General features: G+C 45.8%; 7 non-coding genes and 3 pseudogenes across 7 annotated transcripts; all 10 read left to right on the forward strand.

The window, feature by feature from the left end:
• The first annotated feature begins 5,754 nt into the window (after window positions 1-5,754).
• LOC141242228 (U2 spliceosomal RNA) lies at window positions 5,755-5,953 on the forward strand. The gene has a single exon (XR_012306870.1). It is a non-coding gene; the product is annotated as a U2 spliceosomal RNA (small nuclear RNA).
• Window positions 5,954-7,068: 1,115 nt separating this feature from the next.
• On the forward strand, window positions 7,069-7,160 carry LOC141242270 (U2 spliceosomal RNA; annotated as a pseudogene).
• A 794-nt stretch (window positions 7,161-7,954) lies between these two features.
• LOC141242233 (U2 spliceosomal RNA) lies at window positions 7,955-8,144 on the forward strand. The gene has a single exon (XR_012306873.1). It is a non-coding gene; the product is annotated as a U2 spliceosomal RNA (small nuclear RNA).
• Window positions 8,145-10,457: 2,313 nt separating this feature from the next.
• Window positions 10,458-10,648, forward strand: LOC141242105 (U2 spliceosomal RNA). Its single transcript, XR_012306752.1, has one exon. It is a non-coding gene; the product is annotated as a U2 spliceosomal RNA (small nuclear RNA).
• Window positions 10,649-11,763: 1,115 nt separating this feature from the next.
• Window positions 11,764-11,954, forward strand: LOC141242107 (U2 spliceosomal RNA). Its single transcript, XR_012306754.1, has one exon. It is a non-coding gene; the product is annotated as a U2 spliceosomal RNA (small nuclear RNA).
• Window positions 11,955-13,069: 1,115 nt separating this feature from the next.
• LOC141242257 (U2 spliceosomal RNA) lies at window positions 13,070-13,185 on the forward strand (annotated as a pseudogene).
• Window positions 13,186-13,709: 524 nt separating this feature from the next.
• LOC141242194 (U2 spliceosomal RNA) lies at window positions 13,710-13,891 on the forward strand. Its single transcript, XR_012306839.1, has one exon. It is a non-coding gene; the product is annotated as a U2 spliceosomal RNA (small nuclear RNA).
• Window positions 13,892-14,999: 1,108 nt separating this feature from the next.
• LOC141242252 (U2 spliceosomal RNA) lies at window positions 15,000-15,115 on the forward strand (annotated as a pseudogene).
• A 524-nt stretch (window positions 15,116-15,639) lies between these two features.
• Window positions 15,640-15,821, forward strand: LOC141242195 (U2 spliceosomal RNA). Its single transcript, XR_012306840.1, has one exon. It is a non-coding gene; the product is annotated as a U2 spliceosomal RNA (small nuclear RNA).
• Window positions 15,822-16,936: 1,115 nt separating this feature from the next.
• On the forward strand, window positions 16,937-17,127 carry LOC141242108 (U2 spliceosomal RNA). The gene has a single exon (XR_012306755.1). It is a non-coding gene; the product is annotated as a U2 spliceosomal RNA (small nuclear RNA).
• The last annotated feature ends 579 nt before the right edge of the window (window positions 17,128-17,706 follow it).

The following is a 17,706-nucleotide window of genomic DNA, read 5'->3' on the forward strand; positions in this document are numbered from 1 at the left end:
ACTCACCTGAGCTAACAGGTATGTGCGCTGGTTACTCTGCTGCGCTTAAAATTTCTTTTTTGGTTTGCTACAATGCCTTTTCTGAAACGTTGTCTCCTTCTGCTGGAACACTGACTTCTTTCATTTAATGCCTGCAGACTATAAAAGAGAACCCAACCCAAAAAGTTTGGTTGATTAGTCTGTGGCATTCTGTTAAACTGTTGCTTATGGCGGTCTCTGTGAGCTTCTCAGCGACATTCAGCCAGCCAGGTATCCTGCCTGCAGTAGATGGAATGTGGCAATGGAACGCTGGCTGCGCGTGTCATAATAGGCTCTGAGCCTTTATATACCTGTGCACAGCAGCAGCCACCTTCAGTCTGCTGCTGGACAGCCAGCAGCAGCAGCAGCAGGAGAGGTATGTAATCAGGAGCCCTCCTGCTAAGGGTAGACAGCTGCTCGTTCCACCCCACCCCCCGCCTTAATTGGTTCTCCTCCCTTCCAACGGTGTTGAGGCGGGTGGGAACAGCAGGGGGTGAAGGTGCTGTGTTTAAAGAGGTGGAGTTATGCAGATCTAAAACGCGTGGATTGCAGCAGCAGCAAGCCGAAAAGTGCAGGCATGTAAGGGATCTAGAGGTTGACAACATGTCTTCTTAACGGGAGTCCAGGAGCTCATCTCCACAAATGGACTTTTCAGGATCCTTGGGTGGCTCCGTAGTTTGAAACCAATTCTGGTTATCGCTTCTCGGCCTTTTGGCTGCGATCGTATGACTGTACCTTGATTGGTGCGAGTCTCCTGGAGGAATCCGGACACTTTTGTGGAGGATTTTCTGCTTTTTCCTGTGGTATTCCATACCGACAGAATCCAAGATGTCTTTTGTGAAGAACACCATCCGTTTGTCCGTGGATCCATCTGACCAGAACAAGAACAACGTGGTTTTCATTGTCCAAGACATCGTTGAAGGCAAAGCTGGAGCAAGACGTTCTGAGATCTTCAGTGTCAACGAATTTTCACGTCAAGGTAATTATGACGTTACCTTTATGGACCAGGATGTTTGCCTTAATGTCTTTGAATGGCTCCGTGGTCACTCTAGTGACCCCTGCTTGGAAGGAGTTAGATGGGAACCTTTGTTTGGTCTGCAAGAAAAGGAGGTGACTGTGACTGTCTATAACCCTTTTACAGACCCTGAGCTGCTGGAGTGCTTCCTCTCTCGCTACTGTGAATATGTGCGGAAGGGAGTGAAGCAAGTCAATTGTCTAGGAATCTTTAACTGTCAGTATAAATTCCGTGTGAAATTGAAAAGGGATCCTGACAGTGTGGGGGGCTTTAGACACCCTCCATCAAATTTTTCCGTTGCAGGCCATAGAGGTTTCCTCTTTTACCCAGGCCAGCCCATGTTTTGCCGTAGATGCTTTTCTTTCGGACATACCATGGTAACATGCCTTAAAGGGCAGTGTTGCCGAAATTGCAGAAAGGAGGGGCATATGGCCAACCAGTGTCCAGAGGCCAAGTCCTGTGATGTCTGTGGGAGTAGTGATCACATGTATAAGGACTGTCCTATGAGTGCACCTAGACGTTCTGATAAAGAACAGAAGGAGGAGGAGCTGGAGAGGAGGCAGATGGCAAGCGCACTGAAAGTGCTGGAAAGATTGGAGAGGGAGGAGAGAGAGGGAAGGAGGCGGGAAACTGGTAGAGCCTCTCCCTCTATGGCGCCAGAGGAGGTGTCCCTGAGACCATGTTCTTCTTCTGCTGAAGAAATGAGGAAGAAGCGGAAGGAAGAAAAGGAGTTCTGGAGGGAAGTGGCAAAGGTGGAGAAAAAGGCAGTGTCTGCGAGAATATCTAGGAAAGTGGTGGAAGCAGAGCTGCCTGAGATGATGACTTTTGGAGAGGCAATGGACGCAACAGGATGTGAAGTGCAAATCTCGGAACCCGACAGTCCTGAACACCCTTCGGGTCCTGAAAACATTGAAGATTTTTCTTCGGAAGATGATAGGGGTGCAAAGAAGAGTCGTAGGGAGGATGGTGGGGGCAGTGATGATGCAGTTTTTAGTGAGCCTCAGAGGAAGATCAGAACTGCCAGAATGAGGAGTGTGGCTGGTGAAGCCAGCGGGTCGGAAACCAGCTGTTCTGTTCTGATGGCGGAGGAGGATAGTGGTGGTGCTGGATAGTGTCACCATATAATATTGTAAATGTTTTTTCTTTTTGTCCTCTTGTGAGCTTTGGTTTAGGCCAAAGGCTATTTCTTTGTGTAATTGGTGAAGGAGTAGAAGTATTATGGGATTTACCATAGTGTCCCAAAACGTAAGAGTGTTTAAAAGTAAAGTAAGAAGAGCTGCTATTTTTGAGTTTTTAGCTATGCAAAATGCATCTATTTTTTGTTTACAAGAATGTGGGGTAGTGGATGGTGTGAAAGGGGATGAATGGTCTTATGGAGCGTCTGTGTGGTCGGGGAGTGCATGTAATAAGAATGATGGTGTGGGTATTTTGGTTAAAGGAAGGGAGGTTGTTTTGAGTGATTATTTGGTTATTGAGGTGGGGAGATGTATCCTTGCTAATTTTGTATACAAGAATGTAAAGTTTTGTGTTATTAATGTTTATGCGCCAGTTGAAAAAAATGAGCGCAAAAATTTATTTGAAAAAATTAAGCTTTTTGTTCCAGGAAGAATACCTGTGGTAATTGTGGGTGATATGAACTGTGATGTGGGGAGAGTGAATGTGGATGTGTCTGGGAAAGCATTATTGGAGTTAGTGAATGATTTTGGGTTGTGTGATATGCAGCGCGTGTGTAACATGAATCCTTTGTTGAACACTTTCTTTTCTGAGAGTGGTAGGGTACAATCCAGATTGGATTATTGTTTTATTTCTAAAAATATGGTTTCTGTTAATTATAGGCAGGAAAACGTTCTTTTTTCAGATCATGTGTGTATGTTGTGTGAGTTGGATATAAAAGTTGATGGAGTGTTTGGGAGAGGATTGTGGAAGTTAAATGTTAAACTGTTAGAGAATGAAGATGTGAGAAAGGAGTATGAAAGGCGGTATGAAGAATGGTGTAAGCATAAAAATGAGTTTGGGAATGTTTGTGAGTGGTGGGACTGGGTGAAGAAACAAACAAAAATGTTCTTTAAAAATTTAGGATACAAGTATGCAGCAATTAAAAGAGAGAGTTTTGTTAAACTGAACGCGCGGTTGAGCGTTTTGTATAAGTTAAGGGAAGGAGGAGTTGAGGTGGAGGAGGATATTTTAGAGGTAAAAAAGGAGATTAGTGAGTTTTTGTTGGAGAGAGGGAGAAGCATAGTGTTTAGGGCAAAGATTGATAAGATGGAGCAGGATGAGAAATGTTCTCGGTTTTTCTTTAAAAAAGTTTTTGGAAAGAAACAGAGTATGAGCGTGGTGTATGGAGCAGATGGAAGTGAGGTGAGTGGAGAGGATATGTGTGAAGAGGTGGCTAAGTTTTATGAGGATCTGTATGCAGTGAAACAGAGGGATGAATGTTTGGAGAATGATGTTTTGAGTGTGTTAGAGAGTAAGTTGAGTGAAGCAGAAAGAGAGAGAGTGATGGGTGAGGTGACTGGTGATGAGGTATGGAAGGTTATGTGTAGTATGGCTTTGAATAAGACGCCGGGGGAGGATGGCCTCCCAGTAGAATTTTATCGTGTGATGTGGGGTGTGATTGGTAAGGACTTTGTGGATGTATGTAAGTATATGTGGGGAAACATGGAGGTGGCTGAGAGTATGCGTGCAGGTTTGGTTGTGTTAATTCCTAAGAAAGGGGATTTGAAAAGTCTGAGGAATTGGAGGCCAATAACGTTACTTAATTGTGATTATAAAATCTATGCAAAACTTATGGCTAATAGGATGCGTGATGTGATAGAGAGTGTGATTGGGGATGAGCAGTGTTGTGCGGTACCTGGGAGGCGGATTCATGAGTGTGTGTGTATGTTAAGAGATTGTCTATGGGATTGCATGGGTCGTAAGAAGAGTGTATTTTTGTTAAGTTTGGATTTTGAAAAGGCTTATGATAGGTTGTCGCATGGTTTTTTGTTCAGAGTGTTGTTAAAAATGGGTTTTCCGGCTGATTTTGTTGGGCGAGTGAGAAGTTTGTATGCGGGTGTTTATAGCTGTGTTTTAATGAATGGGTATGTGGGTAGGAAAGTGAATGTGTTTTCGGGTGTGCGACAGGGGTGTCCTTTGTCCCCTGTAGCATTTATTTGTGCAATTGAGCCATTGTTGTGTATGCTGAGGAAAGATAAGGTAATTCGTGGTGTGCAAGTGCCGGGAGGTGGAGGAAAAGAATGGAAAGTGAGTGGTTATATGGATGACGTGTGTGTATTATGTGATTCTGAATGTTCGGTGAGGCGGGTGAAGTTGTTAGTGTCTATTTTTTGTGGTGCATCTGCGTTTAAAGTGAATTGGGAAAAGAGTGAGTGTAAGGGTTTTGGAGGCGGAAGTTTAAGTAGGGATGTAGGTGTGAATGTAGTGAATGGACCTATTAAAGTTTTGGGTGTGAAGTTTTCAGAGAGTTTGGATGGGAAAGAAAGTTGGGATGATGCGAAAGGAAAAGTTGAGCAGAAGTTGAATTTTTGGAAATTGAGGAGTTTATCCTTTTTTGGGAAGATTTTAATTGTTAAGAGTGTGGTGTTGCCAATATTTTTATATATTGCGGTAGTATTTCCACCAGGATATATGTGTATGAGAAGCTTGAATAGAATTTTATTTGTTTTTTTGTGGAACTCGAAAATGGAGAGAGCTAGGAGAGAAATTTTGGTTAAAAGAGTGGAAAAAGGTGGTTTGGGTTTTCCGAATTTGGACGTGTTTTTTGGTGTGAATATCGTTGTGTTTGTTTTGAAAGTGATTAGGGCGGATGGAAAGTTTTCATCTATGTGTAGGTATTTATTTGGAGCGTATTTGTTTCGTTTAAAGTGGCAAGAAAGGGATTTGCGATGTCCGATTGCTTTTGAGGTGCCTGTATGGTATGTGTGGGTTTATAAGTTTTTGGTGAGGTATGAACTGTGTGATGCAGATGTGAGATTGCTGGAGAATAAGAAGGCTGTGTATAGGATGATTGAATGTAGAGAGGTAGAATGTGGAATAAATATGGTTAGGGGTGGTGATGTGCAGAAGGTTTGGAAGAAAGTGCGGATGAGTGGTATGACCAACAAACAGAGTGAAGTTGTGTGGCAGTCTTTACATGGAGTATTACCTGTGAGAGAGTTTCAGAGGAATAGAGGTTTGGTGAGGAGTGAAATGTGTCCAAGAAATGGCTGTGGTGGAAGGGAAAGTGTGTTGCATGTTTTTTGGAATTGCCAGTATGCTAGAGATGTGATTGGGAGAATGGGGCCTTTGTGTAAAGAATTGTGTGGTGTGAATTTGTTGTCTTTTGAGTTGTTTATGTTTGGTTTGGGAATATGTGATGGGACGAAGGAAAGAGTCTTGTGGTTGATGCTTGCATGTATAAAGGAAGTGTTATGGGATGTGAGGAATGTGTATGTGTTTAAAAGGAAGGAAATTGCTGTAAAGGATAGTGTGAAGGTGATTTTGGGGAAGATGTATGTGTGTTTCCTATGGGACAAAAAGAGGAGAGGGGAAGTGGATGCAGAGGGAATATGGAAAGTTAAAAAGTGGAGATATATTGTTAGTACCTCTTGATTTTTGTTATTGTTGTTTTGAAATATGAAATAAATATTTCCGATGATGATGGGGACAGAAAAATTGCGTATTGGATTTGACGCAGCTGTTTTGATGGAATTTTCCTTTGTCTGGTTTTCATAGACTGTGGAATTTCCTCGTCTGAGGAGAAAAAAAAAAAAAAAAAAAAAAAAAAAATCTGTTCTTATCAGTTTAATATCTGATACGTCCCCTATCTGGGGACCATATATTAAATGGATTTTTAGAACAGGGAGATGGAAAAAGAGCTTGCTCTGTCCACTCCACGCATTGACCTGGTATTGCAGTATCTCCAGGACCGGTGCACCCCTTCTTTAATGCAGTTTCTAAAATCAGAAAGAATTGAATTCAATGTTTTTTGTTCATTTTGCTTGTTTGTCGGATTTGGGGATGGACTCTTTGGCTTTGCTTTTCTTCTCCTCATTGGATTTTTCATGTTCAAAGTTGCAGAAGCCAGATTACAAGCTCATTTTGGTTCAACTTCAGCAACTGTGCATTGCATTGCCATGTAATGTGATGCAATGCTATCTTTCTAGCTCTCCCTTTTTACTTCCTTTTGGATAAACAGACATATTAGGCAAGCATTTTGGAGCTTTCACCTAAATAACTACAGGTGGTGAGATAAGCTGCACAATATAATTGACCTTTCAGTATATTGTTGCACACACACCATCTATTTAGCAAATGCCCTTGTTATCAACAGCAGCCTTTTAAACTCACCTGAGCTAACAGGTATGTGCGCTGGTTACTCTGCTGCGCTTAAAATTTCTTTTTTGGTTTGCTACAATGCCTTTTCTGAAACGTTGTCTCCTTCTGCTGGAACACTGACTTCTTTCATTTAATGCCTGCAGACTATAAAAGAGACCCCAACCCAAAAAGTTTGGTTGATTAGTCTGTGGCATTCTGTTAAACTGTTGCTTATGGCGGTCTCTGTGAGCTTCTCAGCGACATTCAGCCAGCCAGGTATCCTGCCTGCAGTAGATGGAATGTGGCAATGGAACGCTGGCTGCGCGTGTCATAATAGGCTCTGAGCCTTTATATACCTGTGCACAGCAGCAGCCACCTTCAGTCTGCTGCTGGACAGCCAGCAGCAGCAGCAGCAGGAGAGGTATGTAATCAGGAGCCCTCCTGCTAAGGGTAGACAGCTGCTCGTTCCACCCCACCCCCCGCCTTAATTGGTTCTCCTCCCTTCCAACGGTGTTGAGGCGGGTGGGAACAGCAGGGGGTGAAGGTGCTGTGTTTAAAGAGGTGGAGTTATGCAGATCTAAAACGCGTGGATTGCAGCAGCAGCAAGCCGAAAAGTGCAGGCATGTAAGGGATCTAGAGGTTGACAACATGTCTTCTTAACGGGAGTCCAGGAGCTCATCTCCACAAATGGACTTTTCAGGATCCTTGGGTGGCTCCGTAGTTTGAAACCAATTCTGGTTATCGCTTCTCGGCCTTTTGGCTAAGATCAAGTGTAGTATCTTTCGAAAAGGCGGTTTTGGATGTTGGCCGCCCTAGTAGATTGATACATTATGCACACTGGGGTTTAGGCGCTTGTTAGTACGCCAGGTGGCTAATATAGTCATCTGGTGGAAAGCATGGCCCCCCAGGATCGACGCCATTTGGCCGGGGAAGATCGAAAGCCCGAAGTGTGAAGTGCCCCAGGAGTGGTGACCCTGGGGTGCCTTAACTCACTGGGATTGGGAACCCCACTTGAGTTTATGGCACATTTGCACAAGCACTTCAAATTTTCTTTCTTCGCACACACCCTTATTCCGGGCCTTCTGGCCTTAGGATGGGGAATTTTTCAATTCCCGGTCGAAGGTCCGGGCAGTATTATACTGTGAAACCTTCACTATTTATTTAATTTCTTTGTCACTGTGTGTCCACTTATTCACGTGTGTCACGTCCTACTAGGATTTTGTTGGGATGCGGTTCCCTTACGGGTTCCTCTCTTGGCAGGTCTAGGGGGGGAGTGTGTGGCCATCAGGTTCCGCTCCCCCCTGAACCCCCCTGGCTCTCCTCTTTCGGGAGGAGAGCGTTGTTGGCTCCCCTCTTCTGGGAGGGGAGCACAGTCTTTGGCTCCCTGTGCCTTGCTCGGGTGAGAACTCGGGCAGGTGCTGGGGGTAAGATTGGGTCGCCTCTGGCTTCGGCTGGAGGTGGCTTTTTGTCCCTGTTCCTCGCTGTGGCCTTTTGGCTCGGAGGGACGGGGAATGGTTTGGGGGACCCTTCTCCTTTTGGAGAGGGTTTCAAGAAGACCAGCATCCTAGTGCACTTTTTTTGTGGCACTTGTCACTTTTTTAAGCGCACTCGGGTTTTGTACACGAATTCGGGCTTTCGATAAAAAAAAAAAAAAAAAAAAAAATCTGTTCTTATCAGTTTAATATCTGATACGTCCCCTATCTGGGGACCATATATTAAATGGATTTTTAGAACAGGGAGATGGAAAAAGAGCTTGCTCTGTCCACTCCACGCATTGACCTGGTATTGCAGTATCTCCAGGACCGGTGCACCCCTTCTTTAATGCAGTTTCTAAAATCAGAAAGAATTGAATTCAATGTTTTTTGTTCATTTTGCTTGTTTGTCGGATTTGGGGATGGACTCTTTGGCTTTGCTTTTCTTCTCCTCATTGGATTTTTCATGTTCAAAGTTGCAGAAGCCAGATTACAAGCTCATTTTGGTTCAACTTCAGCAACTGTGCATTGCATTGCCATGTAATGTGATGCAATGCTATTGACGCGCCCCCTGGGACATATTCCTTTTTGAGGGGAATACCCGGCACCGGATCAGATGGGGGGTTGTAGTCTCCGAGCGGCTGTGACCCGGCCCGTGCCCAGGGCGTCAAACTCAGTGTTATGTGGCAGTCCTACAGATGTTATTAAGAGTTCTTTTGTGTCGACTACGCCACCCGTTGTGATGCGGTCACTGTGGCCGCCGCTGCAGCAGGGTCCGCTGAGGCTGATGGTGGGTGCGCAGCTTGGTGGGATAACCCCCAACGGGAGGGGTATAGCCTCAGAGGGGACAGGTGCAGAGGATGGGGGTTGTGGTGGTGCAGTGCAGACGGCAATGAAGACAGAGTCGGGTTGTGCAGTTAAGGGTGTTTACTTACTGCAGATGTTGTACTGGTCACTCCAGCTTCGAGTGACCACCCGAGCCGTGCTGCGTCCACCAGGTCCTGGATCCAGCCAACCCCCAAACAAGTCCGGAGCGTGGCCCTGAGCTCTCCTTCTGTCCCGTTCTCTGGCCGTCCCCACCAGTGATCCACCTAGGTCCAGCTCCCTCGGGCCTTCTGTTGGGACACCCTTGGCCCTGGGTTCCCTGACCCTTCATGTGGTGTGCCTTCGGGGTGGATGTGGTGGGTGACCGTGGCAAACGCTGCCCACGGTCTCCGGTCTCTGGCTGGGGAATGTTTTTACCCCCACCAGCTTGGGTTCCGGTACCCTGATGCCGACTCCTCACCCGGTGCTTTAATTTGGTTTCTTGGGTCCTCTCTGCTGTTTCCCCCTCTGGGTCTTTCTCTCTCTTCTCCTCTCTCACTCTGGGTCCTTCTTCTCCTCTGCTCCTGACTTGTTCTCTGTATCTGACCCTGTTCTTAGTTGGTGCCCACCTTATATACACCCTCTATGTGTGAGCTCAGGTGACCAGCACCCAATGAGCTCCTATCTCTACCCAGACTGCACCCCCTATCTGCCCCTACACTACATGGGATGTTCCACCCCCCTCCCACTCCAGCCAGGAACAGACTCGGTCGTACCTGCACATTTCTAAGTGGGAGTACCGTCGGTCTGCTCCTCGGAAATGGGATGTGTGTAGTGCATGCAGCCTACCGAGCTCAAATCCACACTCCATCCTTGCCCGGGAGTGGAATATCACACCTCTGGGTTGAGGTGCAATACCCCTGTAGCAGCCGAATCCTCAGGGTGCTACACTATCTTTCTAGCTCTCCCTTTTTACTTCCTTTTGGATAAACAGACATATTAGGCAAGCATTTTGGAGCTTTCACCTAAATAACTACAGGTGGTGAGATAAGCTGCACAATATAATTGACCTTTCAGTATATTGTTGCACACACACCATCTATTTAGCAAATGCCCTTGTTATCAACAGCAGCCTTTTAAACTCACCTGAGCTAACAGGTATGTGCGCTGGTTACTCTGCTGCGCTTAAAATTTCTTTTTTGGTTTGCTACAATGCCTTTTCTGAAACGTTGTCTCCTTCTGCTGGAACACTGACTTCTTTCATTTAATGCCTGCAGACTATAAAAGAGAACCCAACCCAAAAAGTTTGGTTGATTAGTCTGTGGCATTCTGTTAAACTGTTGCTTATGGCGGTCTCTGTGAGCTTCTCAGCGACATTCAGCCAGCCAGGTATCCTGCCTGCAGTAGATGGAATGTGGCAATGGAACGCTGGCTGCGCGTGTCATAATAGGCTCTGAGCCTTTATATACCTGTGCACAGCAGCAGCCACCTTCAGTCTGCTGCTGGACAGCCAGCAGCAGCAGCAGCAGGAGAGGTATGTAATCAGGAGCCCTCCTGTTAAGGGTAGACAGCTGCTCGTTCCACCCCACCCCCCGCCTTAATTGGTTCTCCTCCCTTCCAACGGTGTTGAGGCGGGTGGGAACAGCAGGGGGTGAAGGTGCTGTGTTTAAAGAGGTGGAGTTATGCAGATCTAAAACGCGTGGATTGCAGCAGCAGCAAGCCGAAAAGTGCAGGCATGTAAGGGATCTAGAGGTTGACAACATGTCTTCTTAACGGGAGTCCAGGAGCTCATCTCCACAAATGGACTTTTCAGGATCCTTGGGTGGCTCCGTAGTTTGAAACCAATTCTGGTTATCGCTTCTCGGCCTTTTGGCTAAGATCAAGTGTAGTATCTGTTCTTATCAGTTTAATATCTGATACGTCCCCTATCTGGGGACCATATATTAAATGGATTTTTAGAACAGGGAGATGGAAAAAGAGCTTGCTCTGTCCACTCCACGCATTGACCTGGTATTGCAGTATCTCCAGGACCGGTGCACCCCTTCTTTAATGCAGTTTCTAAAATCAGAAAGAATTGAATTCAATGTTTTTTGTTCATTTTGCTTGTTTGTCGGATTTGGGGATGGACTCTTTGGCTTTGCTTTTCTTCTCCTCATTGGATTTTTCATGTTCAAAGTTGCAGAAGCCAGATTACAAGCTCATTTTGGTTCAACTTCAGCAACTGTGCATTGCATTGCCATGTAATGTGATGCAATGCTATCTTTCTAGCTCTCCCTTTTTACTTCCTTTTGGATAAACAGACATATTAGGCAAGCATTTTGGAGCTTTCACCTAAATAACTACAGGTGGTGAGATAAGCTGCACAATATAATTGACCTTTCAGTATATTGTTGCACACACACCATCTATTTAGCAAATGCCCTTGTTATCAACAGCAGCCTTTTAAACTCACCTGAGCTAACAGGTATGTGCGCTGGTTACTCTGCTGCGCTTAAAATTTCTTTTTTGGTTTGCTACAATGCCTTTTCTGAAACGTTGTCTCCTTCTGCTGGAACACTGACTTCTTTCATTTAATGCCTGCAGACTATAAAAGAGAACCCAACCCAAAAAGTTTGGTTGATTAGTCTGTGGCATTCTGTTAAACTGTTGCTTATGGCGGTCTCTGTGAGCTTCTCAGCGACATTCAGCCAGCCAGGTATCCTGCCTGCAGTAGATGGAATGTGGCAATGGAACGCTGGCTGCGCGTGTCATAATAGGCTCTGAGCCTTTATATACCTGTGCACAGCAGCAGCCACCTTCAGTCTGCTGCTGGACAGCCAGCAGCAGCAGCAGCAGGAGAGGTATGTAATCAGGAGCCCTCCTGCTAAGGGTAGACAGCTGCTCGTTCCACCCCACCCCCCGCCTTAATTGGTTCTCCTCCCTTCCAACGGTGTTGAGGCGGGTGGGAACAGCAGGGGGTGAAGGTGCTGTGTTTAAAGAGGTGGAGTTATGCAGATCTAAAACGCGTGGATTGCAGCAGCAGCAAGCCGAAAAGTGCAGGCATGTAAGGGATCTAGAGGTTGACAACATGTCTTCTTAACGGGAGTCCAGGAGCTCATCTCCACAAATGGACTTTTCAGGATCCTTGGGTGGCTCCGTAGTTTGAAACCAATTCTGGTTATCGCTTCTCGGCCTTTTGGCTAAGATCAAGTGTAGTATCTGTTCTTATCAGTTTAATATCTGATACGTCCCCTATCTGGGGACCATATATTAAATGGATTTTTAGAACAGGGAGATGGAAAAAGAGCTTGCTCTGTCCACTCCACGCATTGACCTGGTATTGCAGTATCTCCAGGACCGGTGCACCCCTTCTTTAATGCAGTTTCTAAAATCAGAAAGAATTGAATTCAATGTTTTTTGTTCATTTTGCTTGTTTGTCGGATTTGGGGATGGACTCTTTGGCTTTGCTTTTCTTCTCCTCATTGGATTTTTCATGTTCAAAGTTGCAGAAGCCAGATTACAAGCTCATTTTGGTTCAACTTCAGCAACTGTGCATTGCATTGCCATGTAATGTGATGCAATGCTATCTTTCTAGCTCTCCCTTTTTACTTCCTTTTGGATAAACAGACATATTAGGCAAGCATTTTGGAGCTTTCACCTAAATAACTACAGGTGGTGAGATAAGCTGCACAATATAATTGACCTTTCAGTATATTGTTGCACACACACCATCTATTTAGCAAATGCCCTTGTTATCAACAGCAGCCTTTTAAACTCACCTGAGCTAACAGGTATGTGCGCTGGTTACTCTGCTGCGCTTAAAATTTCTTTTTTGGTTTGCTACAATGCCTTTTCTGAAACGTTGTCTCCTTCTGCTGGAACACTGACTTCTTTCATTTAATGCCTGCAGACTATAAAAGAGAACCCAACCCAAAAAGTTTGGTTGATTAGTCTGTGGCATTCTGTTAAACTGTTGCTTATGGCGGTCTCTGTGAGCTTCTCAGCGACATTCAGCCAGCCAGGTATCCTGCCTGCAGTAGATGGAATGTGGCAATGGAACGCTGGCTGCGCGTGTCATAATAGGCTCTGAGCCTTTATATACCTGTGCACAGCAGCAGCCACCTTCAGTCTGCTGCTGGACAGCCAGCAGCAGCAGCAGCAGGAGAGGTATGTAATCAGGAGCCCTCCTGCTAAGGGTAGACAGCTGCTCGTTCCACCCCACCCCCCGCCTTAATTGGTTCTCCTCCCTTCCAACGGTGTTGAGGTGGGTGGGAACAGCAGGGGGTGAAGGTGCTGTGTTTAAAGAGGTGGAGTTATGCAGATCTAAAACGCGTGGATTGCAGCAGCAGCAAGCCGAAAAGTGCAGGCATGTAAGGGATCTAGAGGTTGACAACATGTCTTCTTAACGGGAGTCCAGGAGCTCATCTCCACAAATGGACTTTTCAGGATCCTTGGGTGGCTCCGTAGTTTGAAACCAATTCTGGTTATCGCTTCTCGGCCTTTTGGCTAAGATCAAGTGTAGTATCTTTTGAAAAGGCAGTTTTGTCCTTGGGCTGCCCTAGTAAATTGATGCATATTACACACTGGTTTGGTGCACTTGTTAGTATGCCAGGTGGCTCATAGAGTTATCTGATGGAAAACATGGCCCTCCAGGATCGAAGTCACTAGGCTGGGTAAGTGTGAGGGCTTTGGAGCAATGTGCCCCAGGAGTAGGCGCCCTGGTGGGAGTCCAAGCTTACTGGGACTGGGAACCCCAGAAAGACTTGGCTTCGTAGCACGCCGCACCTTTGCCAATCATACTTTCTGAGCAACCCCCCCTATTCCTGGCCTCCGGGCTAGGAAGGGGAATTTTTATAAACCCGGTCGGAGGTCCGGTCAGCTTTGGGCTGAGAAACCAACACAGGCTCCAGCTCCACTAGGGTGGCAGCCTAGATGGAAGCTGGGAGCACGAAAACGGCTCTTCTCCGGCTTCGGCTAGGGAGAGCATCGGAGATCCCTGACCCTCGCTGTGGCCTTCTGGCTCGGAGGGATGGGGATGGTTTATTGGGAACCCTCTCCTCCGGGAAGGGTCCACATGAATCCTCACCTCGTGCGCTGTTTTGGTGTGACTTCGGTCACATTTTTCAGTGCCTTGGATGCAGCTTCAATCAAAAAATCTGTTCTTATCAGTTTAATATCTGATACGTCCCCTATCTGGGGACCATATATTAAATGGATTTTTAGAACAGGGAGATGGAAAAAGAGCTTGCTCTGTCCACTCCACGCATTGACCTGGTATTGCAGTATCTCCAGGACCGGTGCACCCCTTCTTTAATGCAGTTTCTAAAATCAGAAAGAATTGAATTCAATGTTTTTTGTTCATTTTGCTTGTTTGTCGGATTTGGGGATGGACTCTTTGGCTTTGCTTTTCTTCTCCTCATTGGATTTTTCATGTTCAAAGTTGCAGAAGCCAGATTACAAGCTCATTTTGGTTCAACTTCAGCAACTGTGCATTGCATTGCCATGTAATGTGATGCAATGCTATCTTTCTAGCTCTCCCTTTTTACTTCCTTTTGGATAAACAGACATATTAGGCAAGCATTTTGGAGCTTTCACCTAAATAACTACAGGTGGTGAGATAAGCTGCACAATATAATTGACCTTTCAGTATATTGTTGCACACACACCATCTATTTAGCAAATGCCCTTGTTATCAACAGCAGCCTTTTAAACTCACCTGAGCTAACAGGTATGTGCGCTGGTTACTCTGCTGCGCTTAAAATTTCTTTTTTGGTTTGCTACAATGCCTTTTCTGAAACGTTGTCTCCTTCTGCTGGAACACTGACTTCTTTCATTTAATGCCTGCAGACTATAAAAGAGAACCCAACCCAAAAAGTTTGGTTGATTAGTCTGTGGCATTCTGTTAAACTGTTGCTTATGGCGGTCTCTGTGAGCTTCTCAGCGACATTCAGCCAGCCAGGTATCCTGCCTGCAGTAGATGGAATGTGGCAATGGAACGCTGGCTGCGCATGTCATAATAGGCTCTGAGCCTTTATATACCTGTGCACAGCAGCAGCCACCTTCAGTCTGCTGCTGGACAGCCAGCAGCAGCAGCAGCAGGAGAGGTATGTAATCAGGAGCCCTCCTGCTAAGGGTAGACAGCTGCTCGTTCCACCCCGCCTTAATTGGTTCTCCTCCCTTCCAACGGTGTTGAGGTGGGTGGGAACAGCAGGGGGTGAAGGTGCTGTGTTTAAAGAGGTGGAGTTATGCAGATCTAAAACGCGTGGATTGCAGCAGCAGCAAGCCGAAAAGTGCAGGCATGTAAGGGATCTAGAGGTTGACAACATGTCTTCTTAACGGGAGTCCAGGAGCTCATCTCCACAAATGGACTTTTCAGGATCCTTGGGTGGCTCCGTAGTTTGAAACCAATTCTGGTTATCGCTTCTCGGCCTTTTGGCTAAGATCAAGTGTAGTATCTTTTGAAAAGGCAGTTTTGTCCTTGGGCTGCCCTAGTAAATTGATGCATATTACACACTGGTTTGGTGCACTTGTTAGTACGCCAGGTGGTTCATAGAGTTATCTGATGGAAAACATGGCCCTCCAGGATCGAAGTCACTAGGCTGGGTAAGTGTGAGGGCTTTGGAGCAATGTGCCCCAGGAGTAGGCGCCCTGGTGGGAGTCCAAGCTTACTGGGACTGGGAACCCCAGAAAGACTTGGCTTCGTAGCACGCCGCACCTTTGCCAATCATACTTTCTGAGCAACCCCCCCTATTCCTGGCCTCCGGGCTAGGAAGGGGAATTTTTATAAACCCGGTCGGAGGTCCGGTCAGCTTTGGGCTGAGAAACCAACACAGGCTCCAGCTCCACTAGGGTGGCAGCCTAGATGGAAGCTGGGAGCACGAAAACGGCTCTTCTCCGGCTTCGGCTAGGGAGAGCATCGGAGATCCCTGACCCTCGCTGTGGCCTTCTGGCTCGGAGGGATGGGGATGGTTTATTGGGAACCCTCTCCTCCGGGAAGGGTCCACATGAATCCTCACCTCGTGCGCTGTTTTGGTGTGACTTCGGTCACATTTTTCAGTGCCTTGGATGCAGCTTCAATCAAAAAATCTGTTCTTATCAGTTTAATATCTGATACGTCCCCTATCTGGGGACCATATATTAAATGGATTTTTAGAACAGGGAGATGGAAAAAGAGCTTGCTCTGTCCACTCCACGCATTGACCTGGTATTGCAGTATCTCCAGGACCGGTGCACCCCTTCTTTAATGCAGTTTCTAAAATCAGAAAGAATTGAATTCAATGTTTTTTGTTCATTTTGCTTGTTTGTTGGATTTGGGGATGGACTCTTTGGCTTTGCTTTTCTTCTCCTCATTGGATTTTTCATGTTCAAAGTTGCAGAAGCCAGATTACAAGCTCATTTTGGTTCAACTTCAGCAACTGTGCATTGCATTGCCATGTAATGTGATGCAATGCTATCTTTCTAGCTCTCCCTTTTTACTTCCTTTTGGATAAACAGACATATTAGGCAAGCATTTTGGAGCTTTCACCTAAATAACTACAGGTGGTGAGATAAGCTGCACAATATAATTGACCTTTCAGTATATTGTTGCACACACACCATCTATTTAGCAAATGCCCTTGTTATCAACAGCAGCCTTTTAAACTCACCTGAGCTAACAGGTATGTGCGCTGGTTACTCTGCTGCGCTTAAAATTTCTTTTTTGGTTTGCTACAATGCCTTTTCTGAAACGTTGTCTCCTTCTGCTGGAACATTGACTTCTTTCATTTAATGCCTGAAGACTATAAAAGAGAACCCAACCCAAAAAGTTTGGTTGATTAGTCTGTGGCATTCTGTTAAACTGTTGCTTATGGCGGTCTCTGTGAGCTTCTCAGCGACATTCAGCCAGCCAGGTATCCTGCCTGCAGTAGATGGAATGTGGCAATGGAACGCTGGCTGCGCGTGTCATAATAGGCTCTGAGCCTTTATATACCTGTGCACAGCAGCAGCCACCTTCAGTCTGCTGCTGGACAGCCAGCAGCAGCAGCAGCAGGAGAGGTATGTAATCAGGAGCCCTCCTGCTAAGGGTAGACAGCTGCTCGTTCCACCCCACCCCCCGCCTTAATTGGTTCTCCTCCCTTCCAACGGTGTTGAGGCGGGTGGGAACAGCAGGGGGTGAAGGTGCTGTGTTTAAAGAGGTGGAGTTATGCAGATCTAAAACGCGTGGATTGCAGCAGCAGCAAGCCGAAAAGTGCAGGCATGTAAGGGATCTAGAGGTTGACAACATGTCTTCTTAACGGGAGTCCAGGAGCTCATCTCCACAAATGGACTTTTCAGGATCCTTGGGTGGCTCCGTAGTTTGAAACCAATTCTGGTTATCGCTTCTCGGCCTTTTGGCTAAGATCAAGTGTAGTATCTGTTCTTATCAGTTTAATATCTGATACGTCCCCTATCTGGGGACCATATATTAAATGGATTTTTAGAACAGGGAGATGGAAAAAGAGCTTGCTCTGTCCACTCCACGCATTGACCTGGTATTGCAGTATCTCCAGGACCGGTGCACCCCTTCTTTAATGCAGTTTCTAAAATCAGAAAGAATTGAATTCAATGTTTTTTGTTCATTTTGCTTGTTTGTCGGATTTGGGGATGGACTCTTTGGCTTTGCTTTTCTTCTCCTCATTGGATTTTTCATGTTCAAAGTTGCAGAAGCCAGATTACAAGCTCATTTTGGTTCAACTTCAGCAACTGTGCATTGCATTGCCATGAAATGTGATGCAATGCTATCTTTCTAGCTCTCCCTTTTTACTTCCTTTTGGATAAACAGACATATTAGGCAAGCATTTTGGAGCTTTCACCTAAATAACTACAGGTGGTGAGATAAGCTGCACAATATAATTGACCTTTCAGTATATTGTTGCACACACACCATCTATTTAGCAAATGCCCTTGTTATCAACAGCAGCCTTTTAAACTCACCTGAGCTAACAGGTATGTGCGCTGGTTACTCTGCTGCGCTTAAAATTTCTTTTTTGGTTTGCTACAATGCCTTTTCTGAAACGTTGTCTCCTTCTGCTGGAACACTGACTTCTTTCATTTAATGCCTGCAGACTATAAAAGAGAACCCAACCCAAAAAGTTTGGTTGATTA

Source organism: Phyllobates terribilis, unplaced genomic scaffold, assembly GCF_046119375.1.
Source record: "Phyllobates terribilis strain yellow unplaced genomic scaffold, ASM4611937v1 Scaffold_1031__1_contigs__length_461108, whole genome shotgun sequence".
In the NCBI taxonomy this organism is placed as follows: Eukaryota; Metazoa; Chordata; class Amphibia; order Anura; family Dendrobatidae; genus Phyllobates; species Phyllobates terribilis.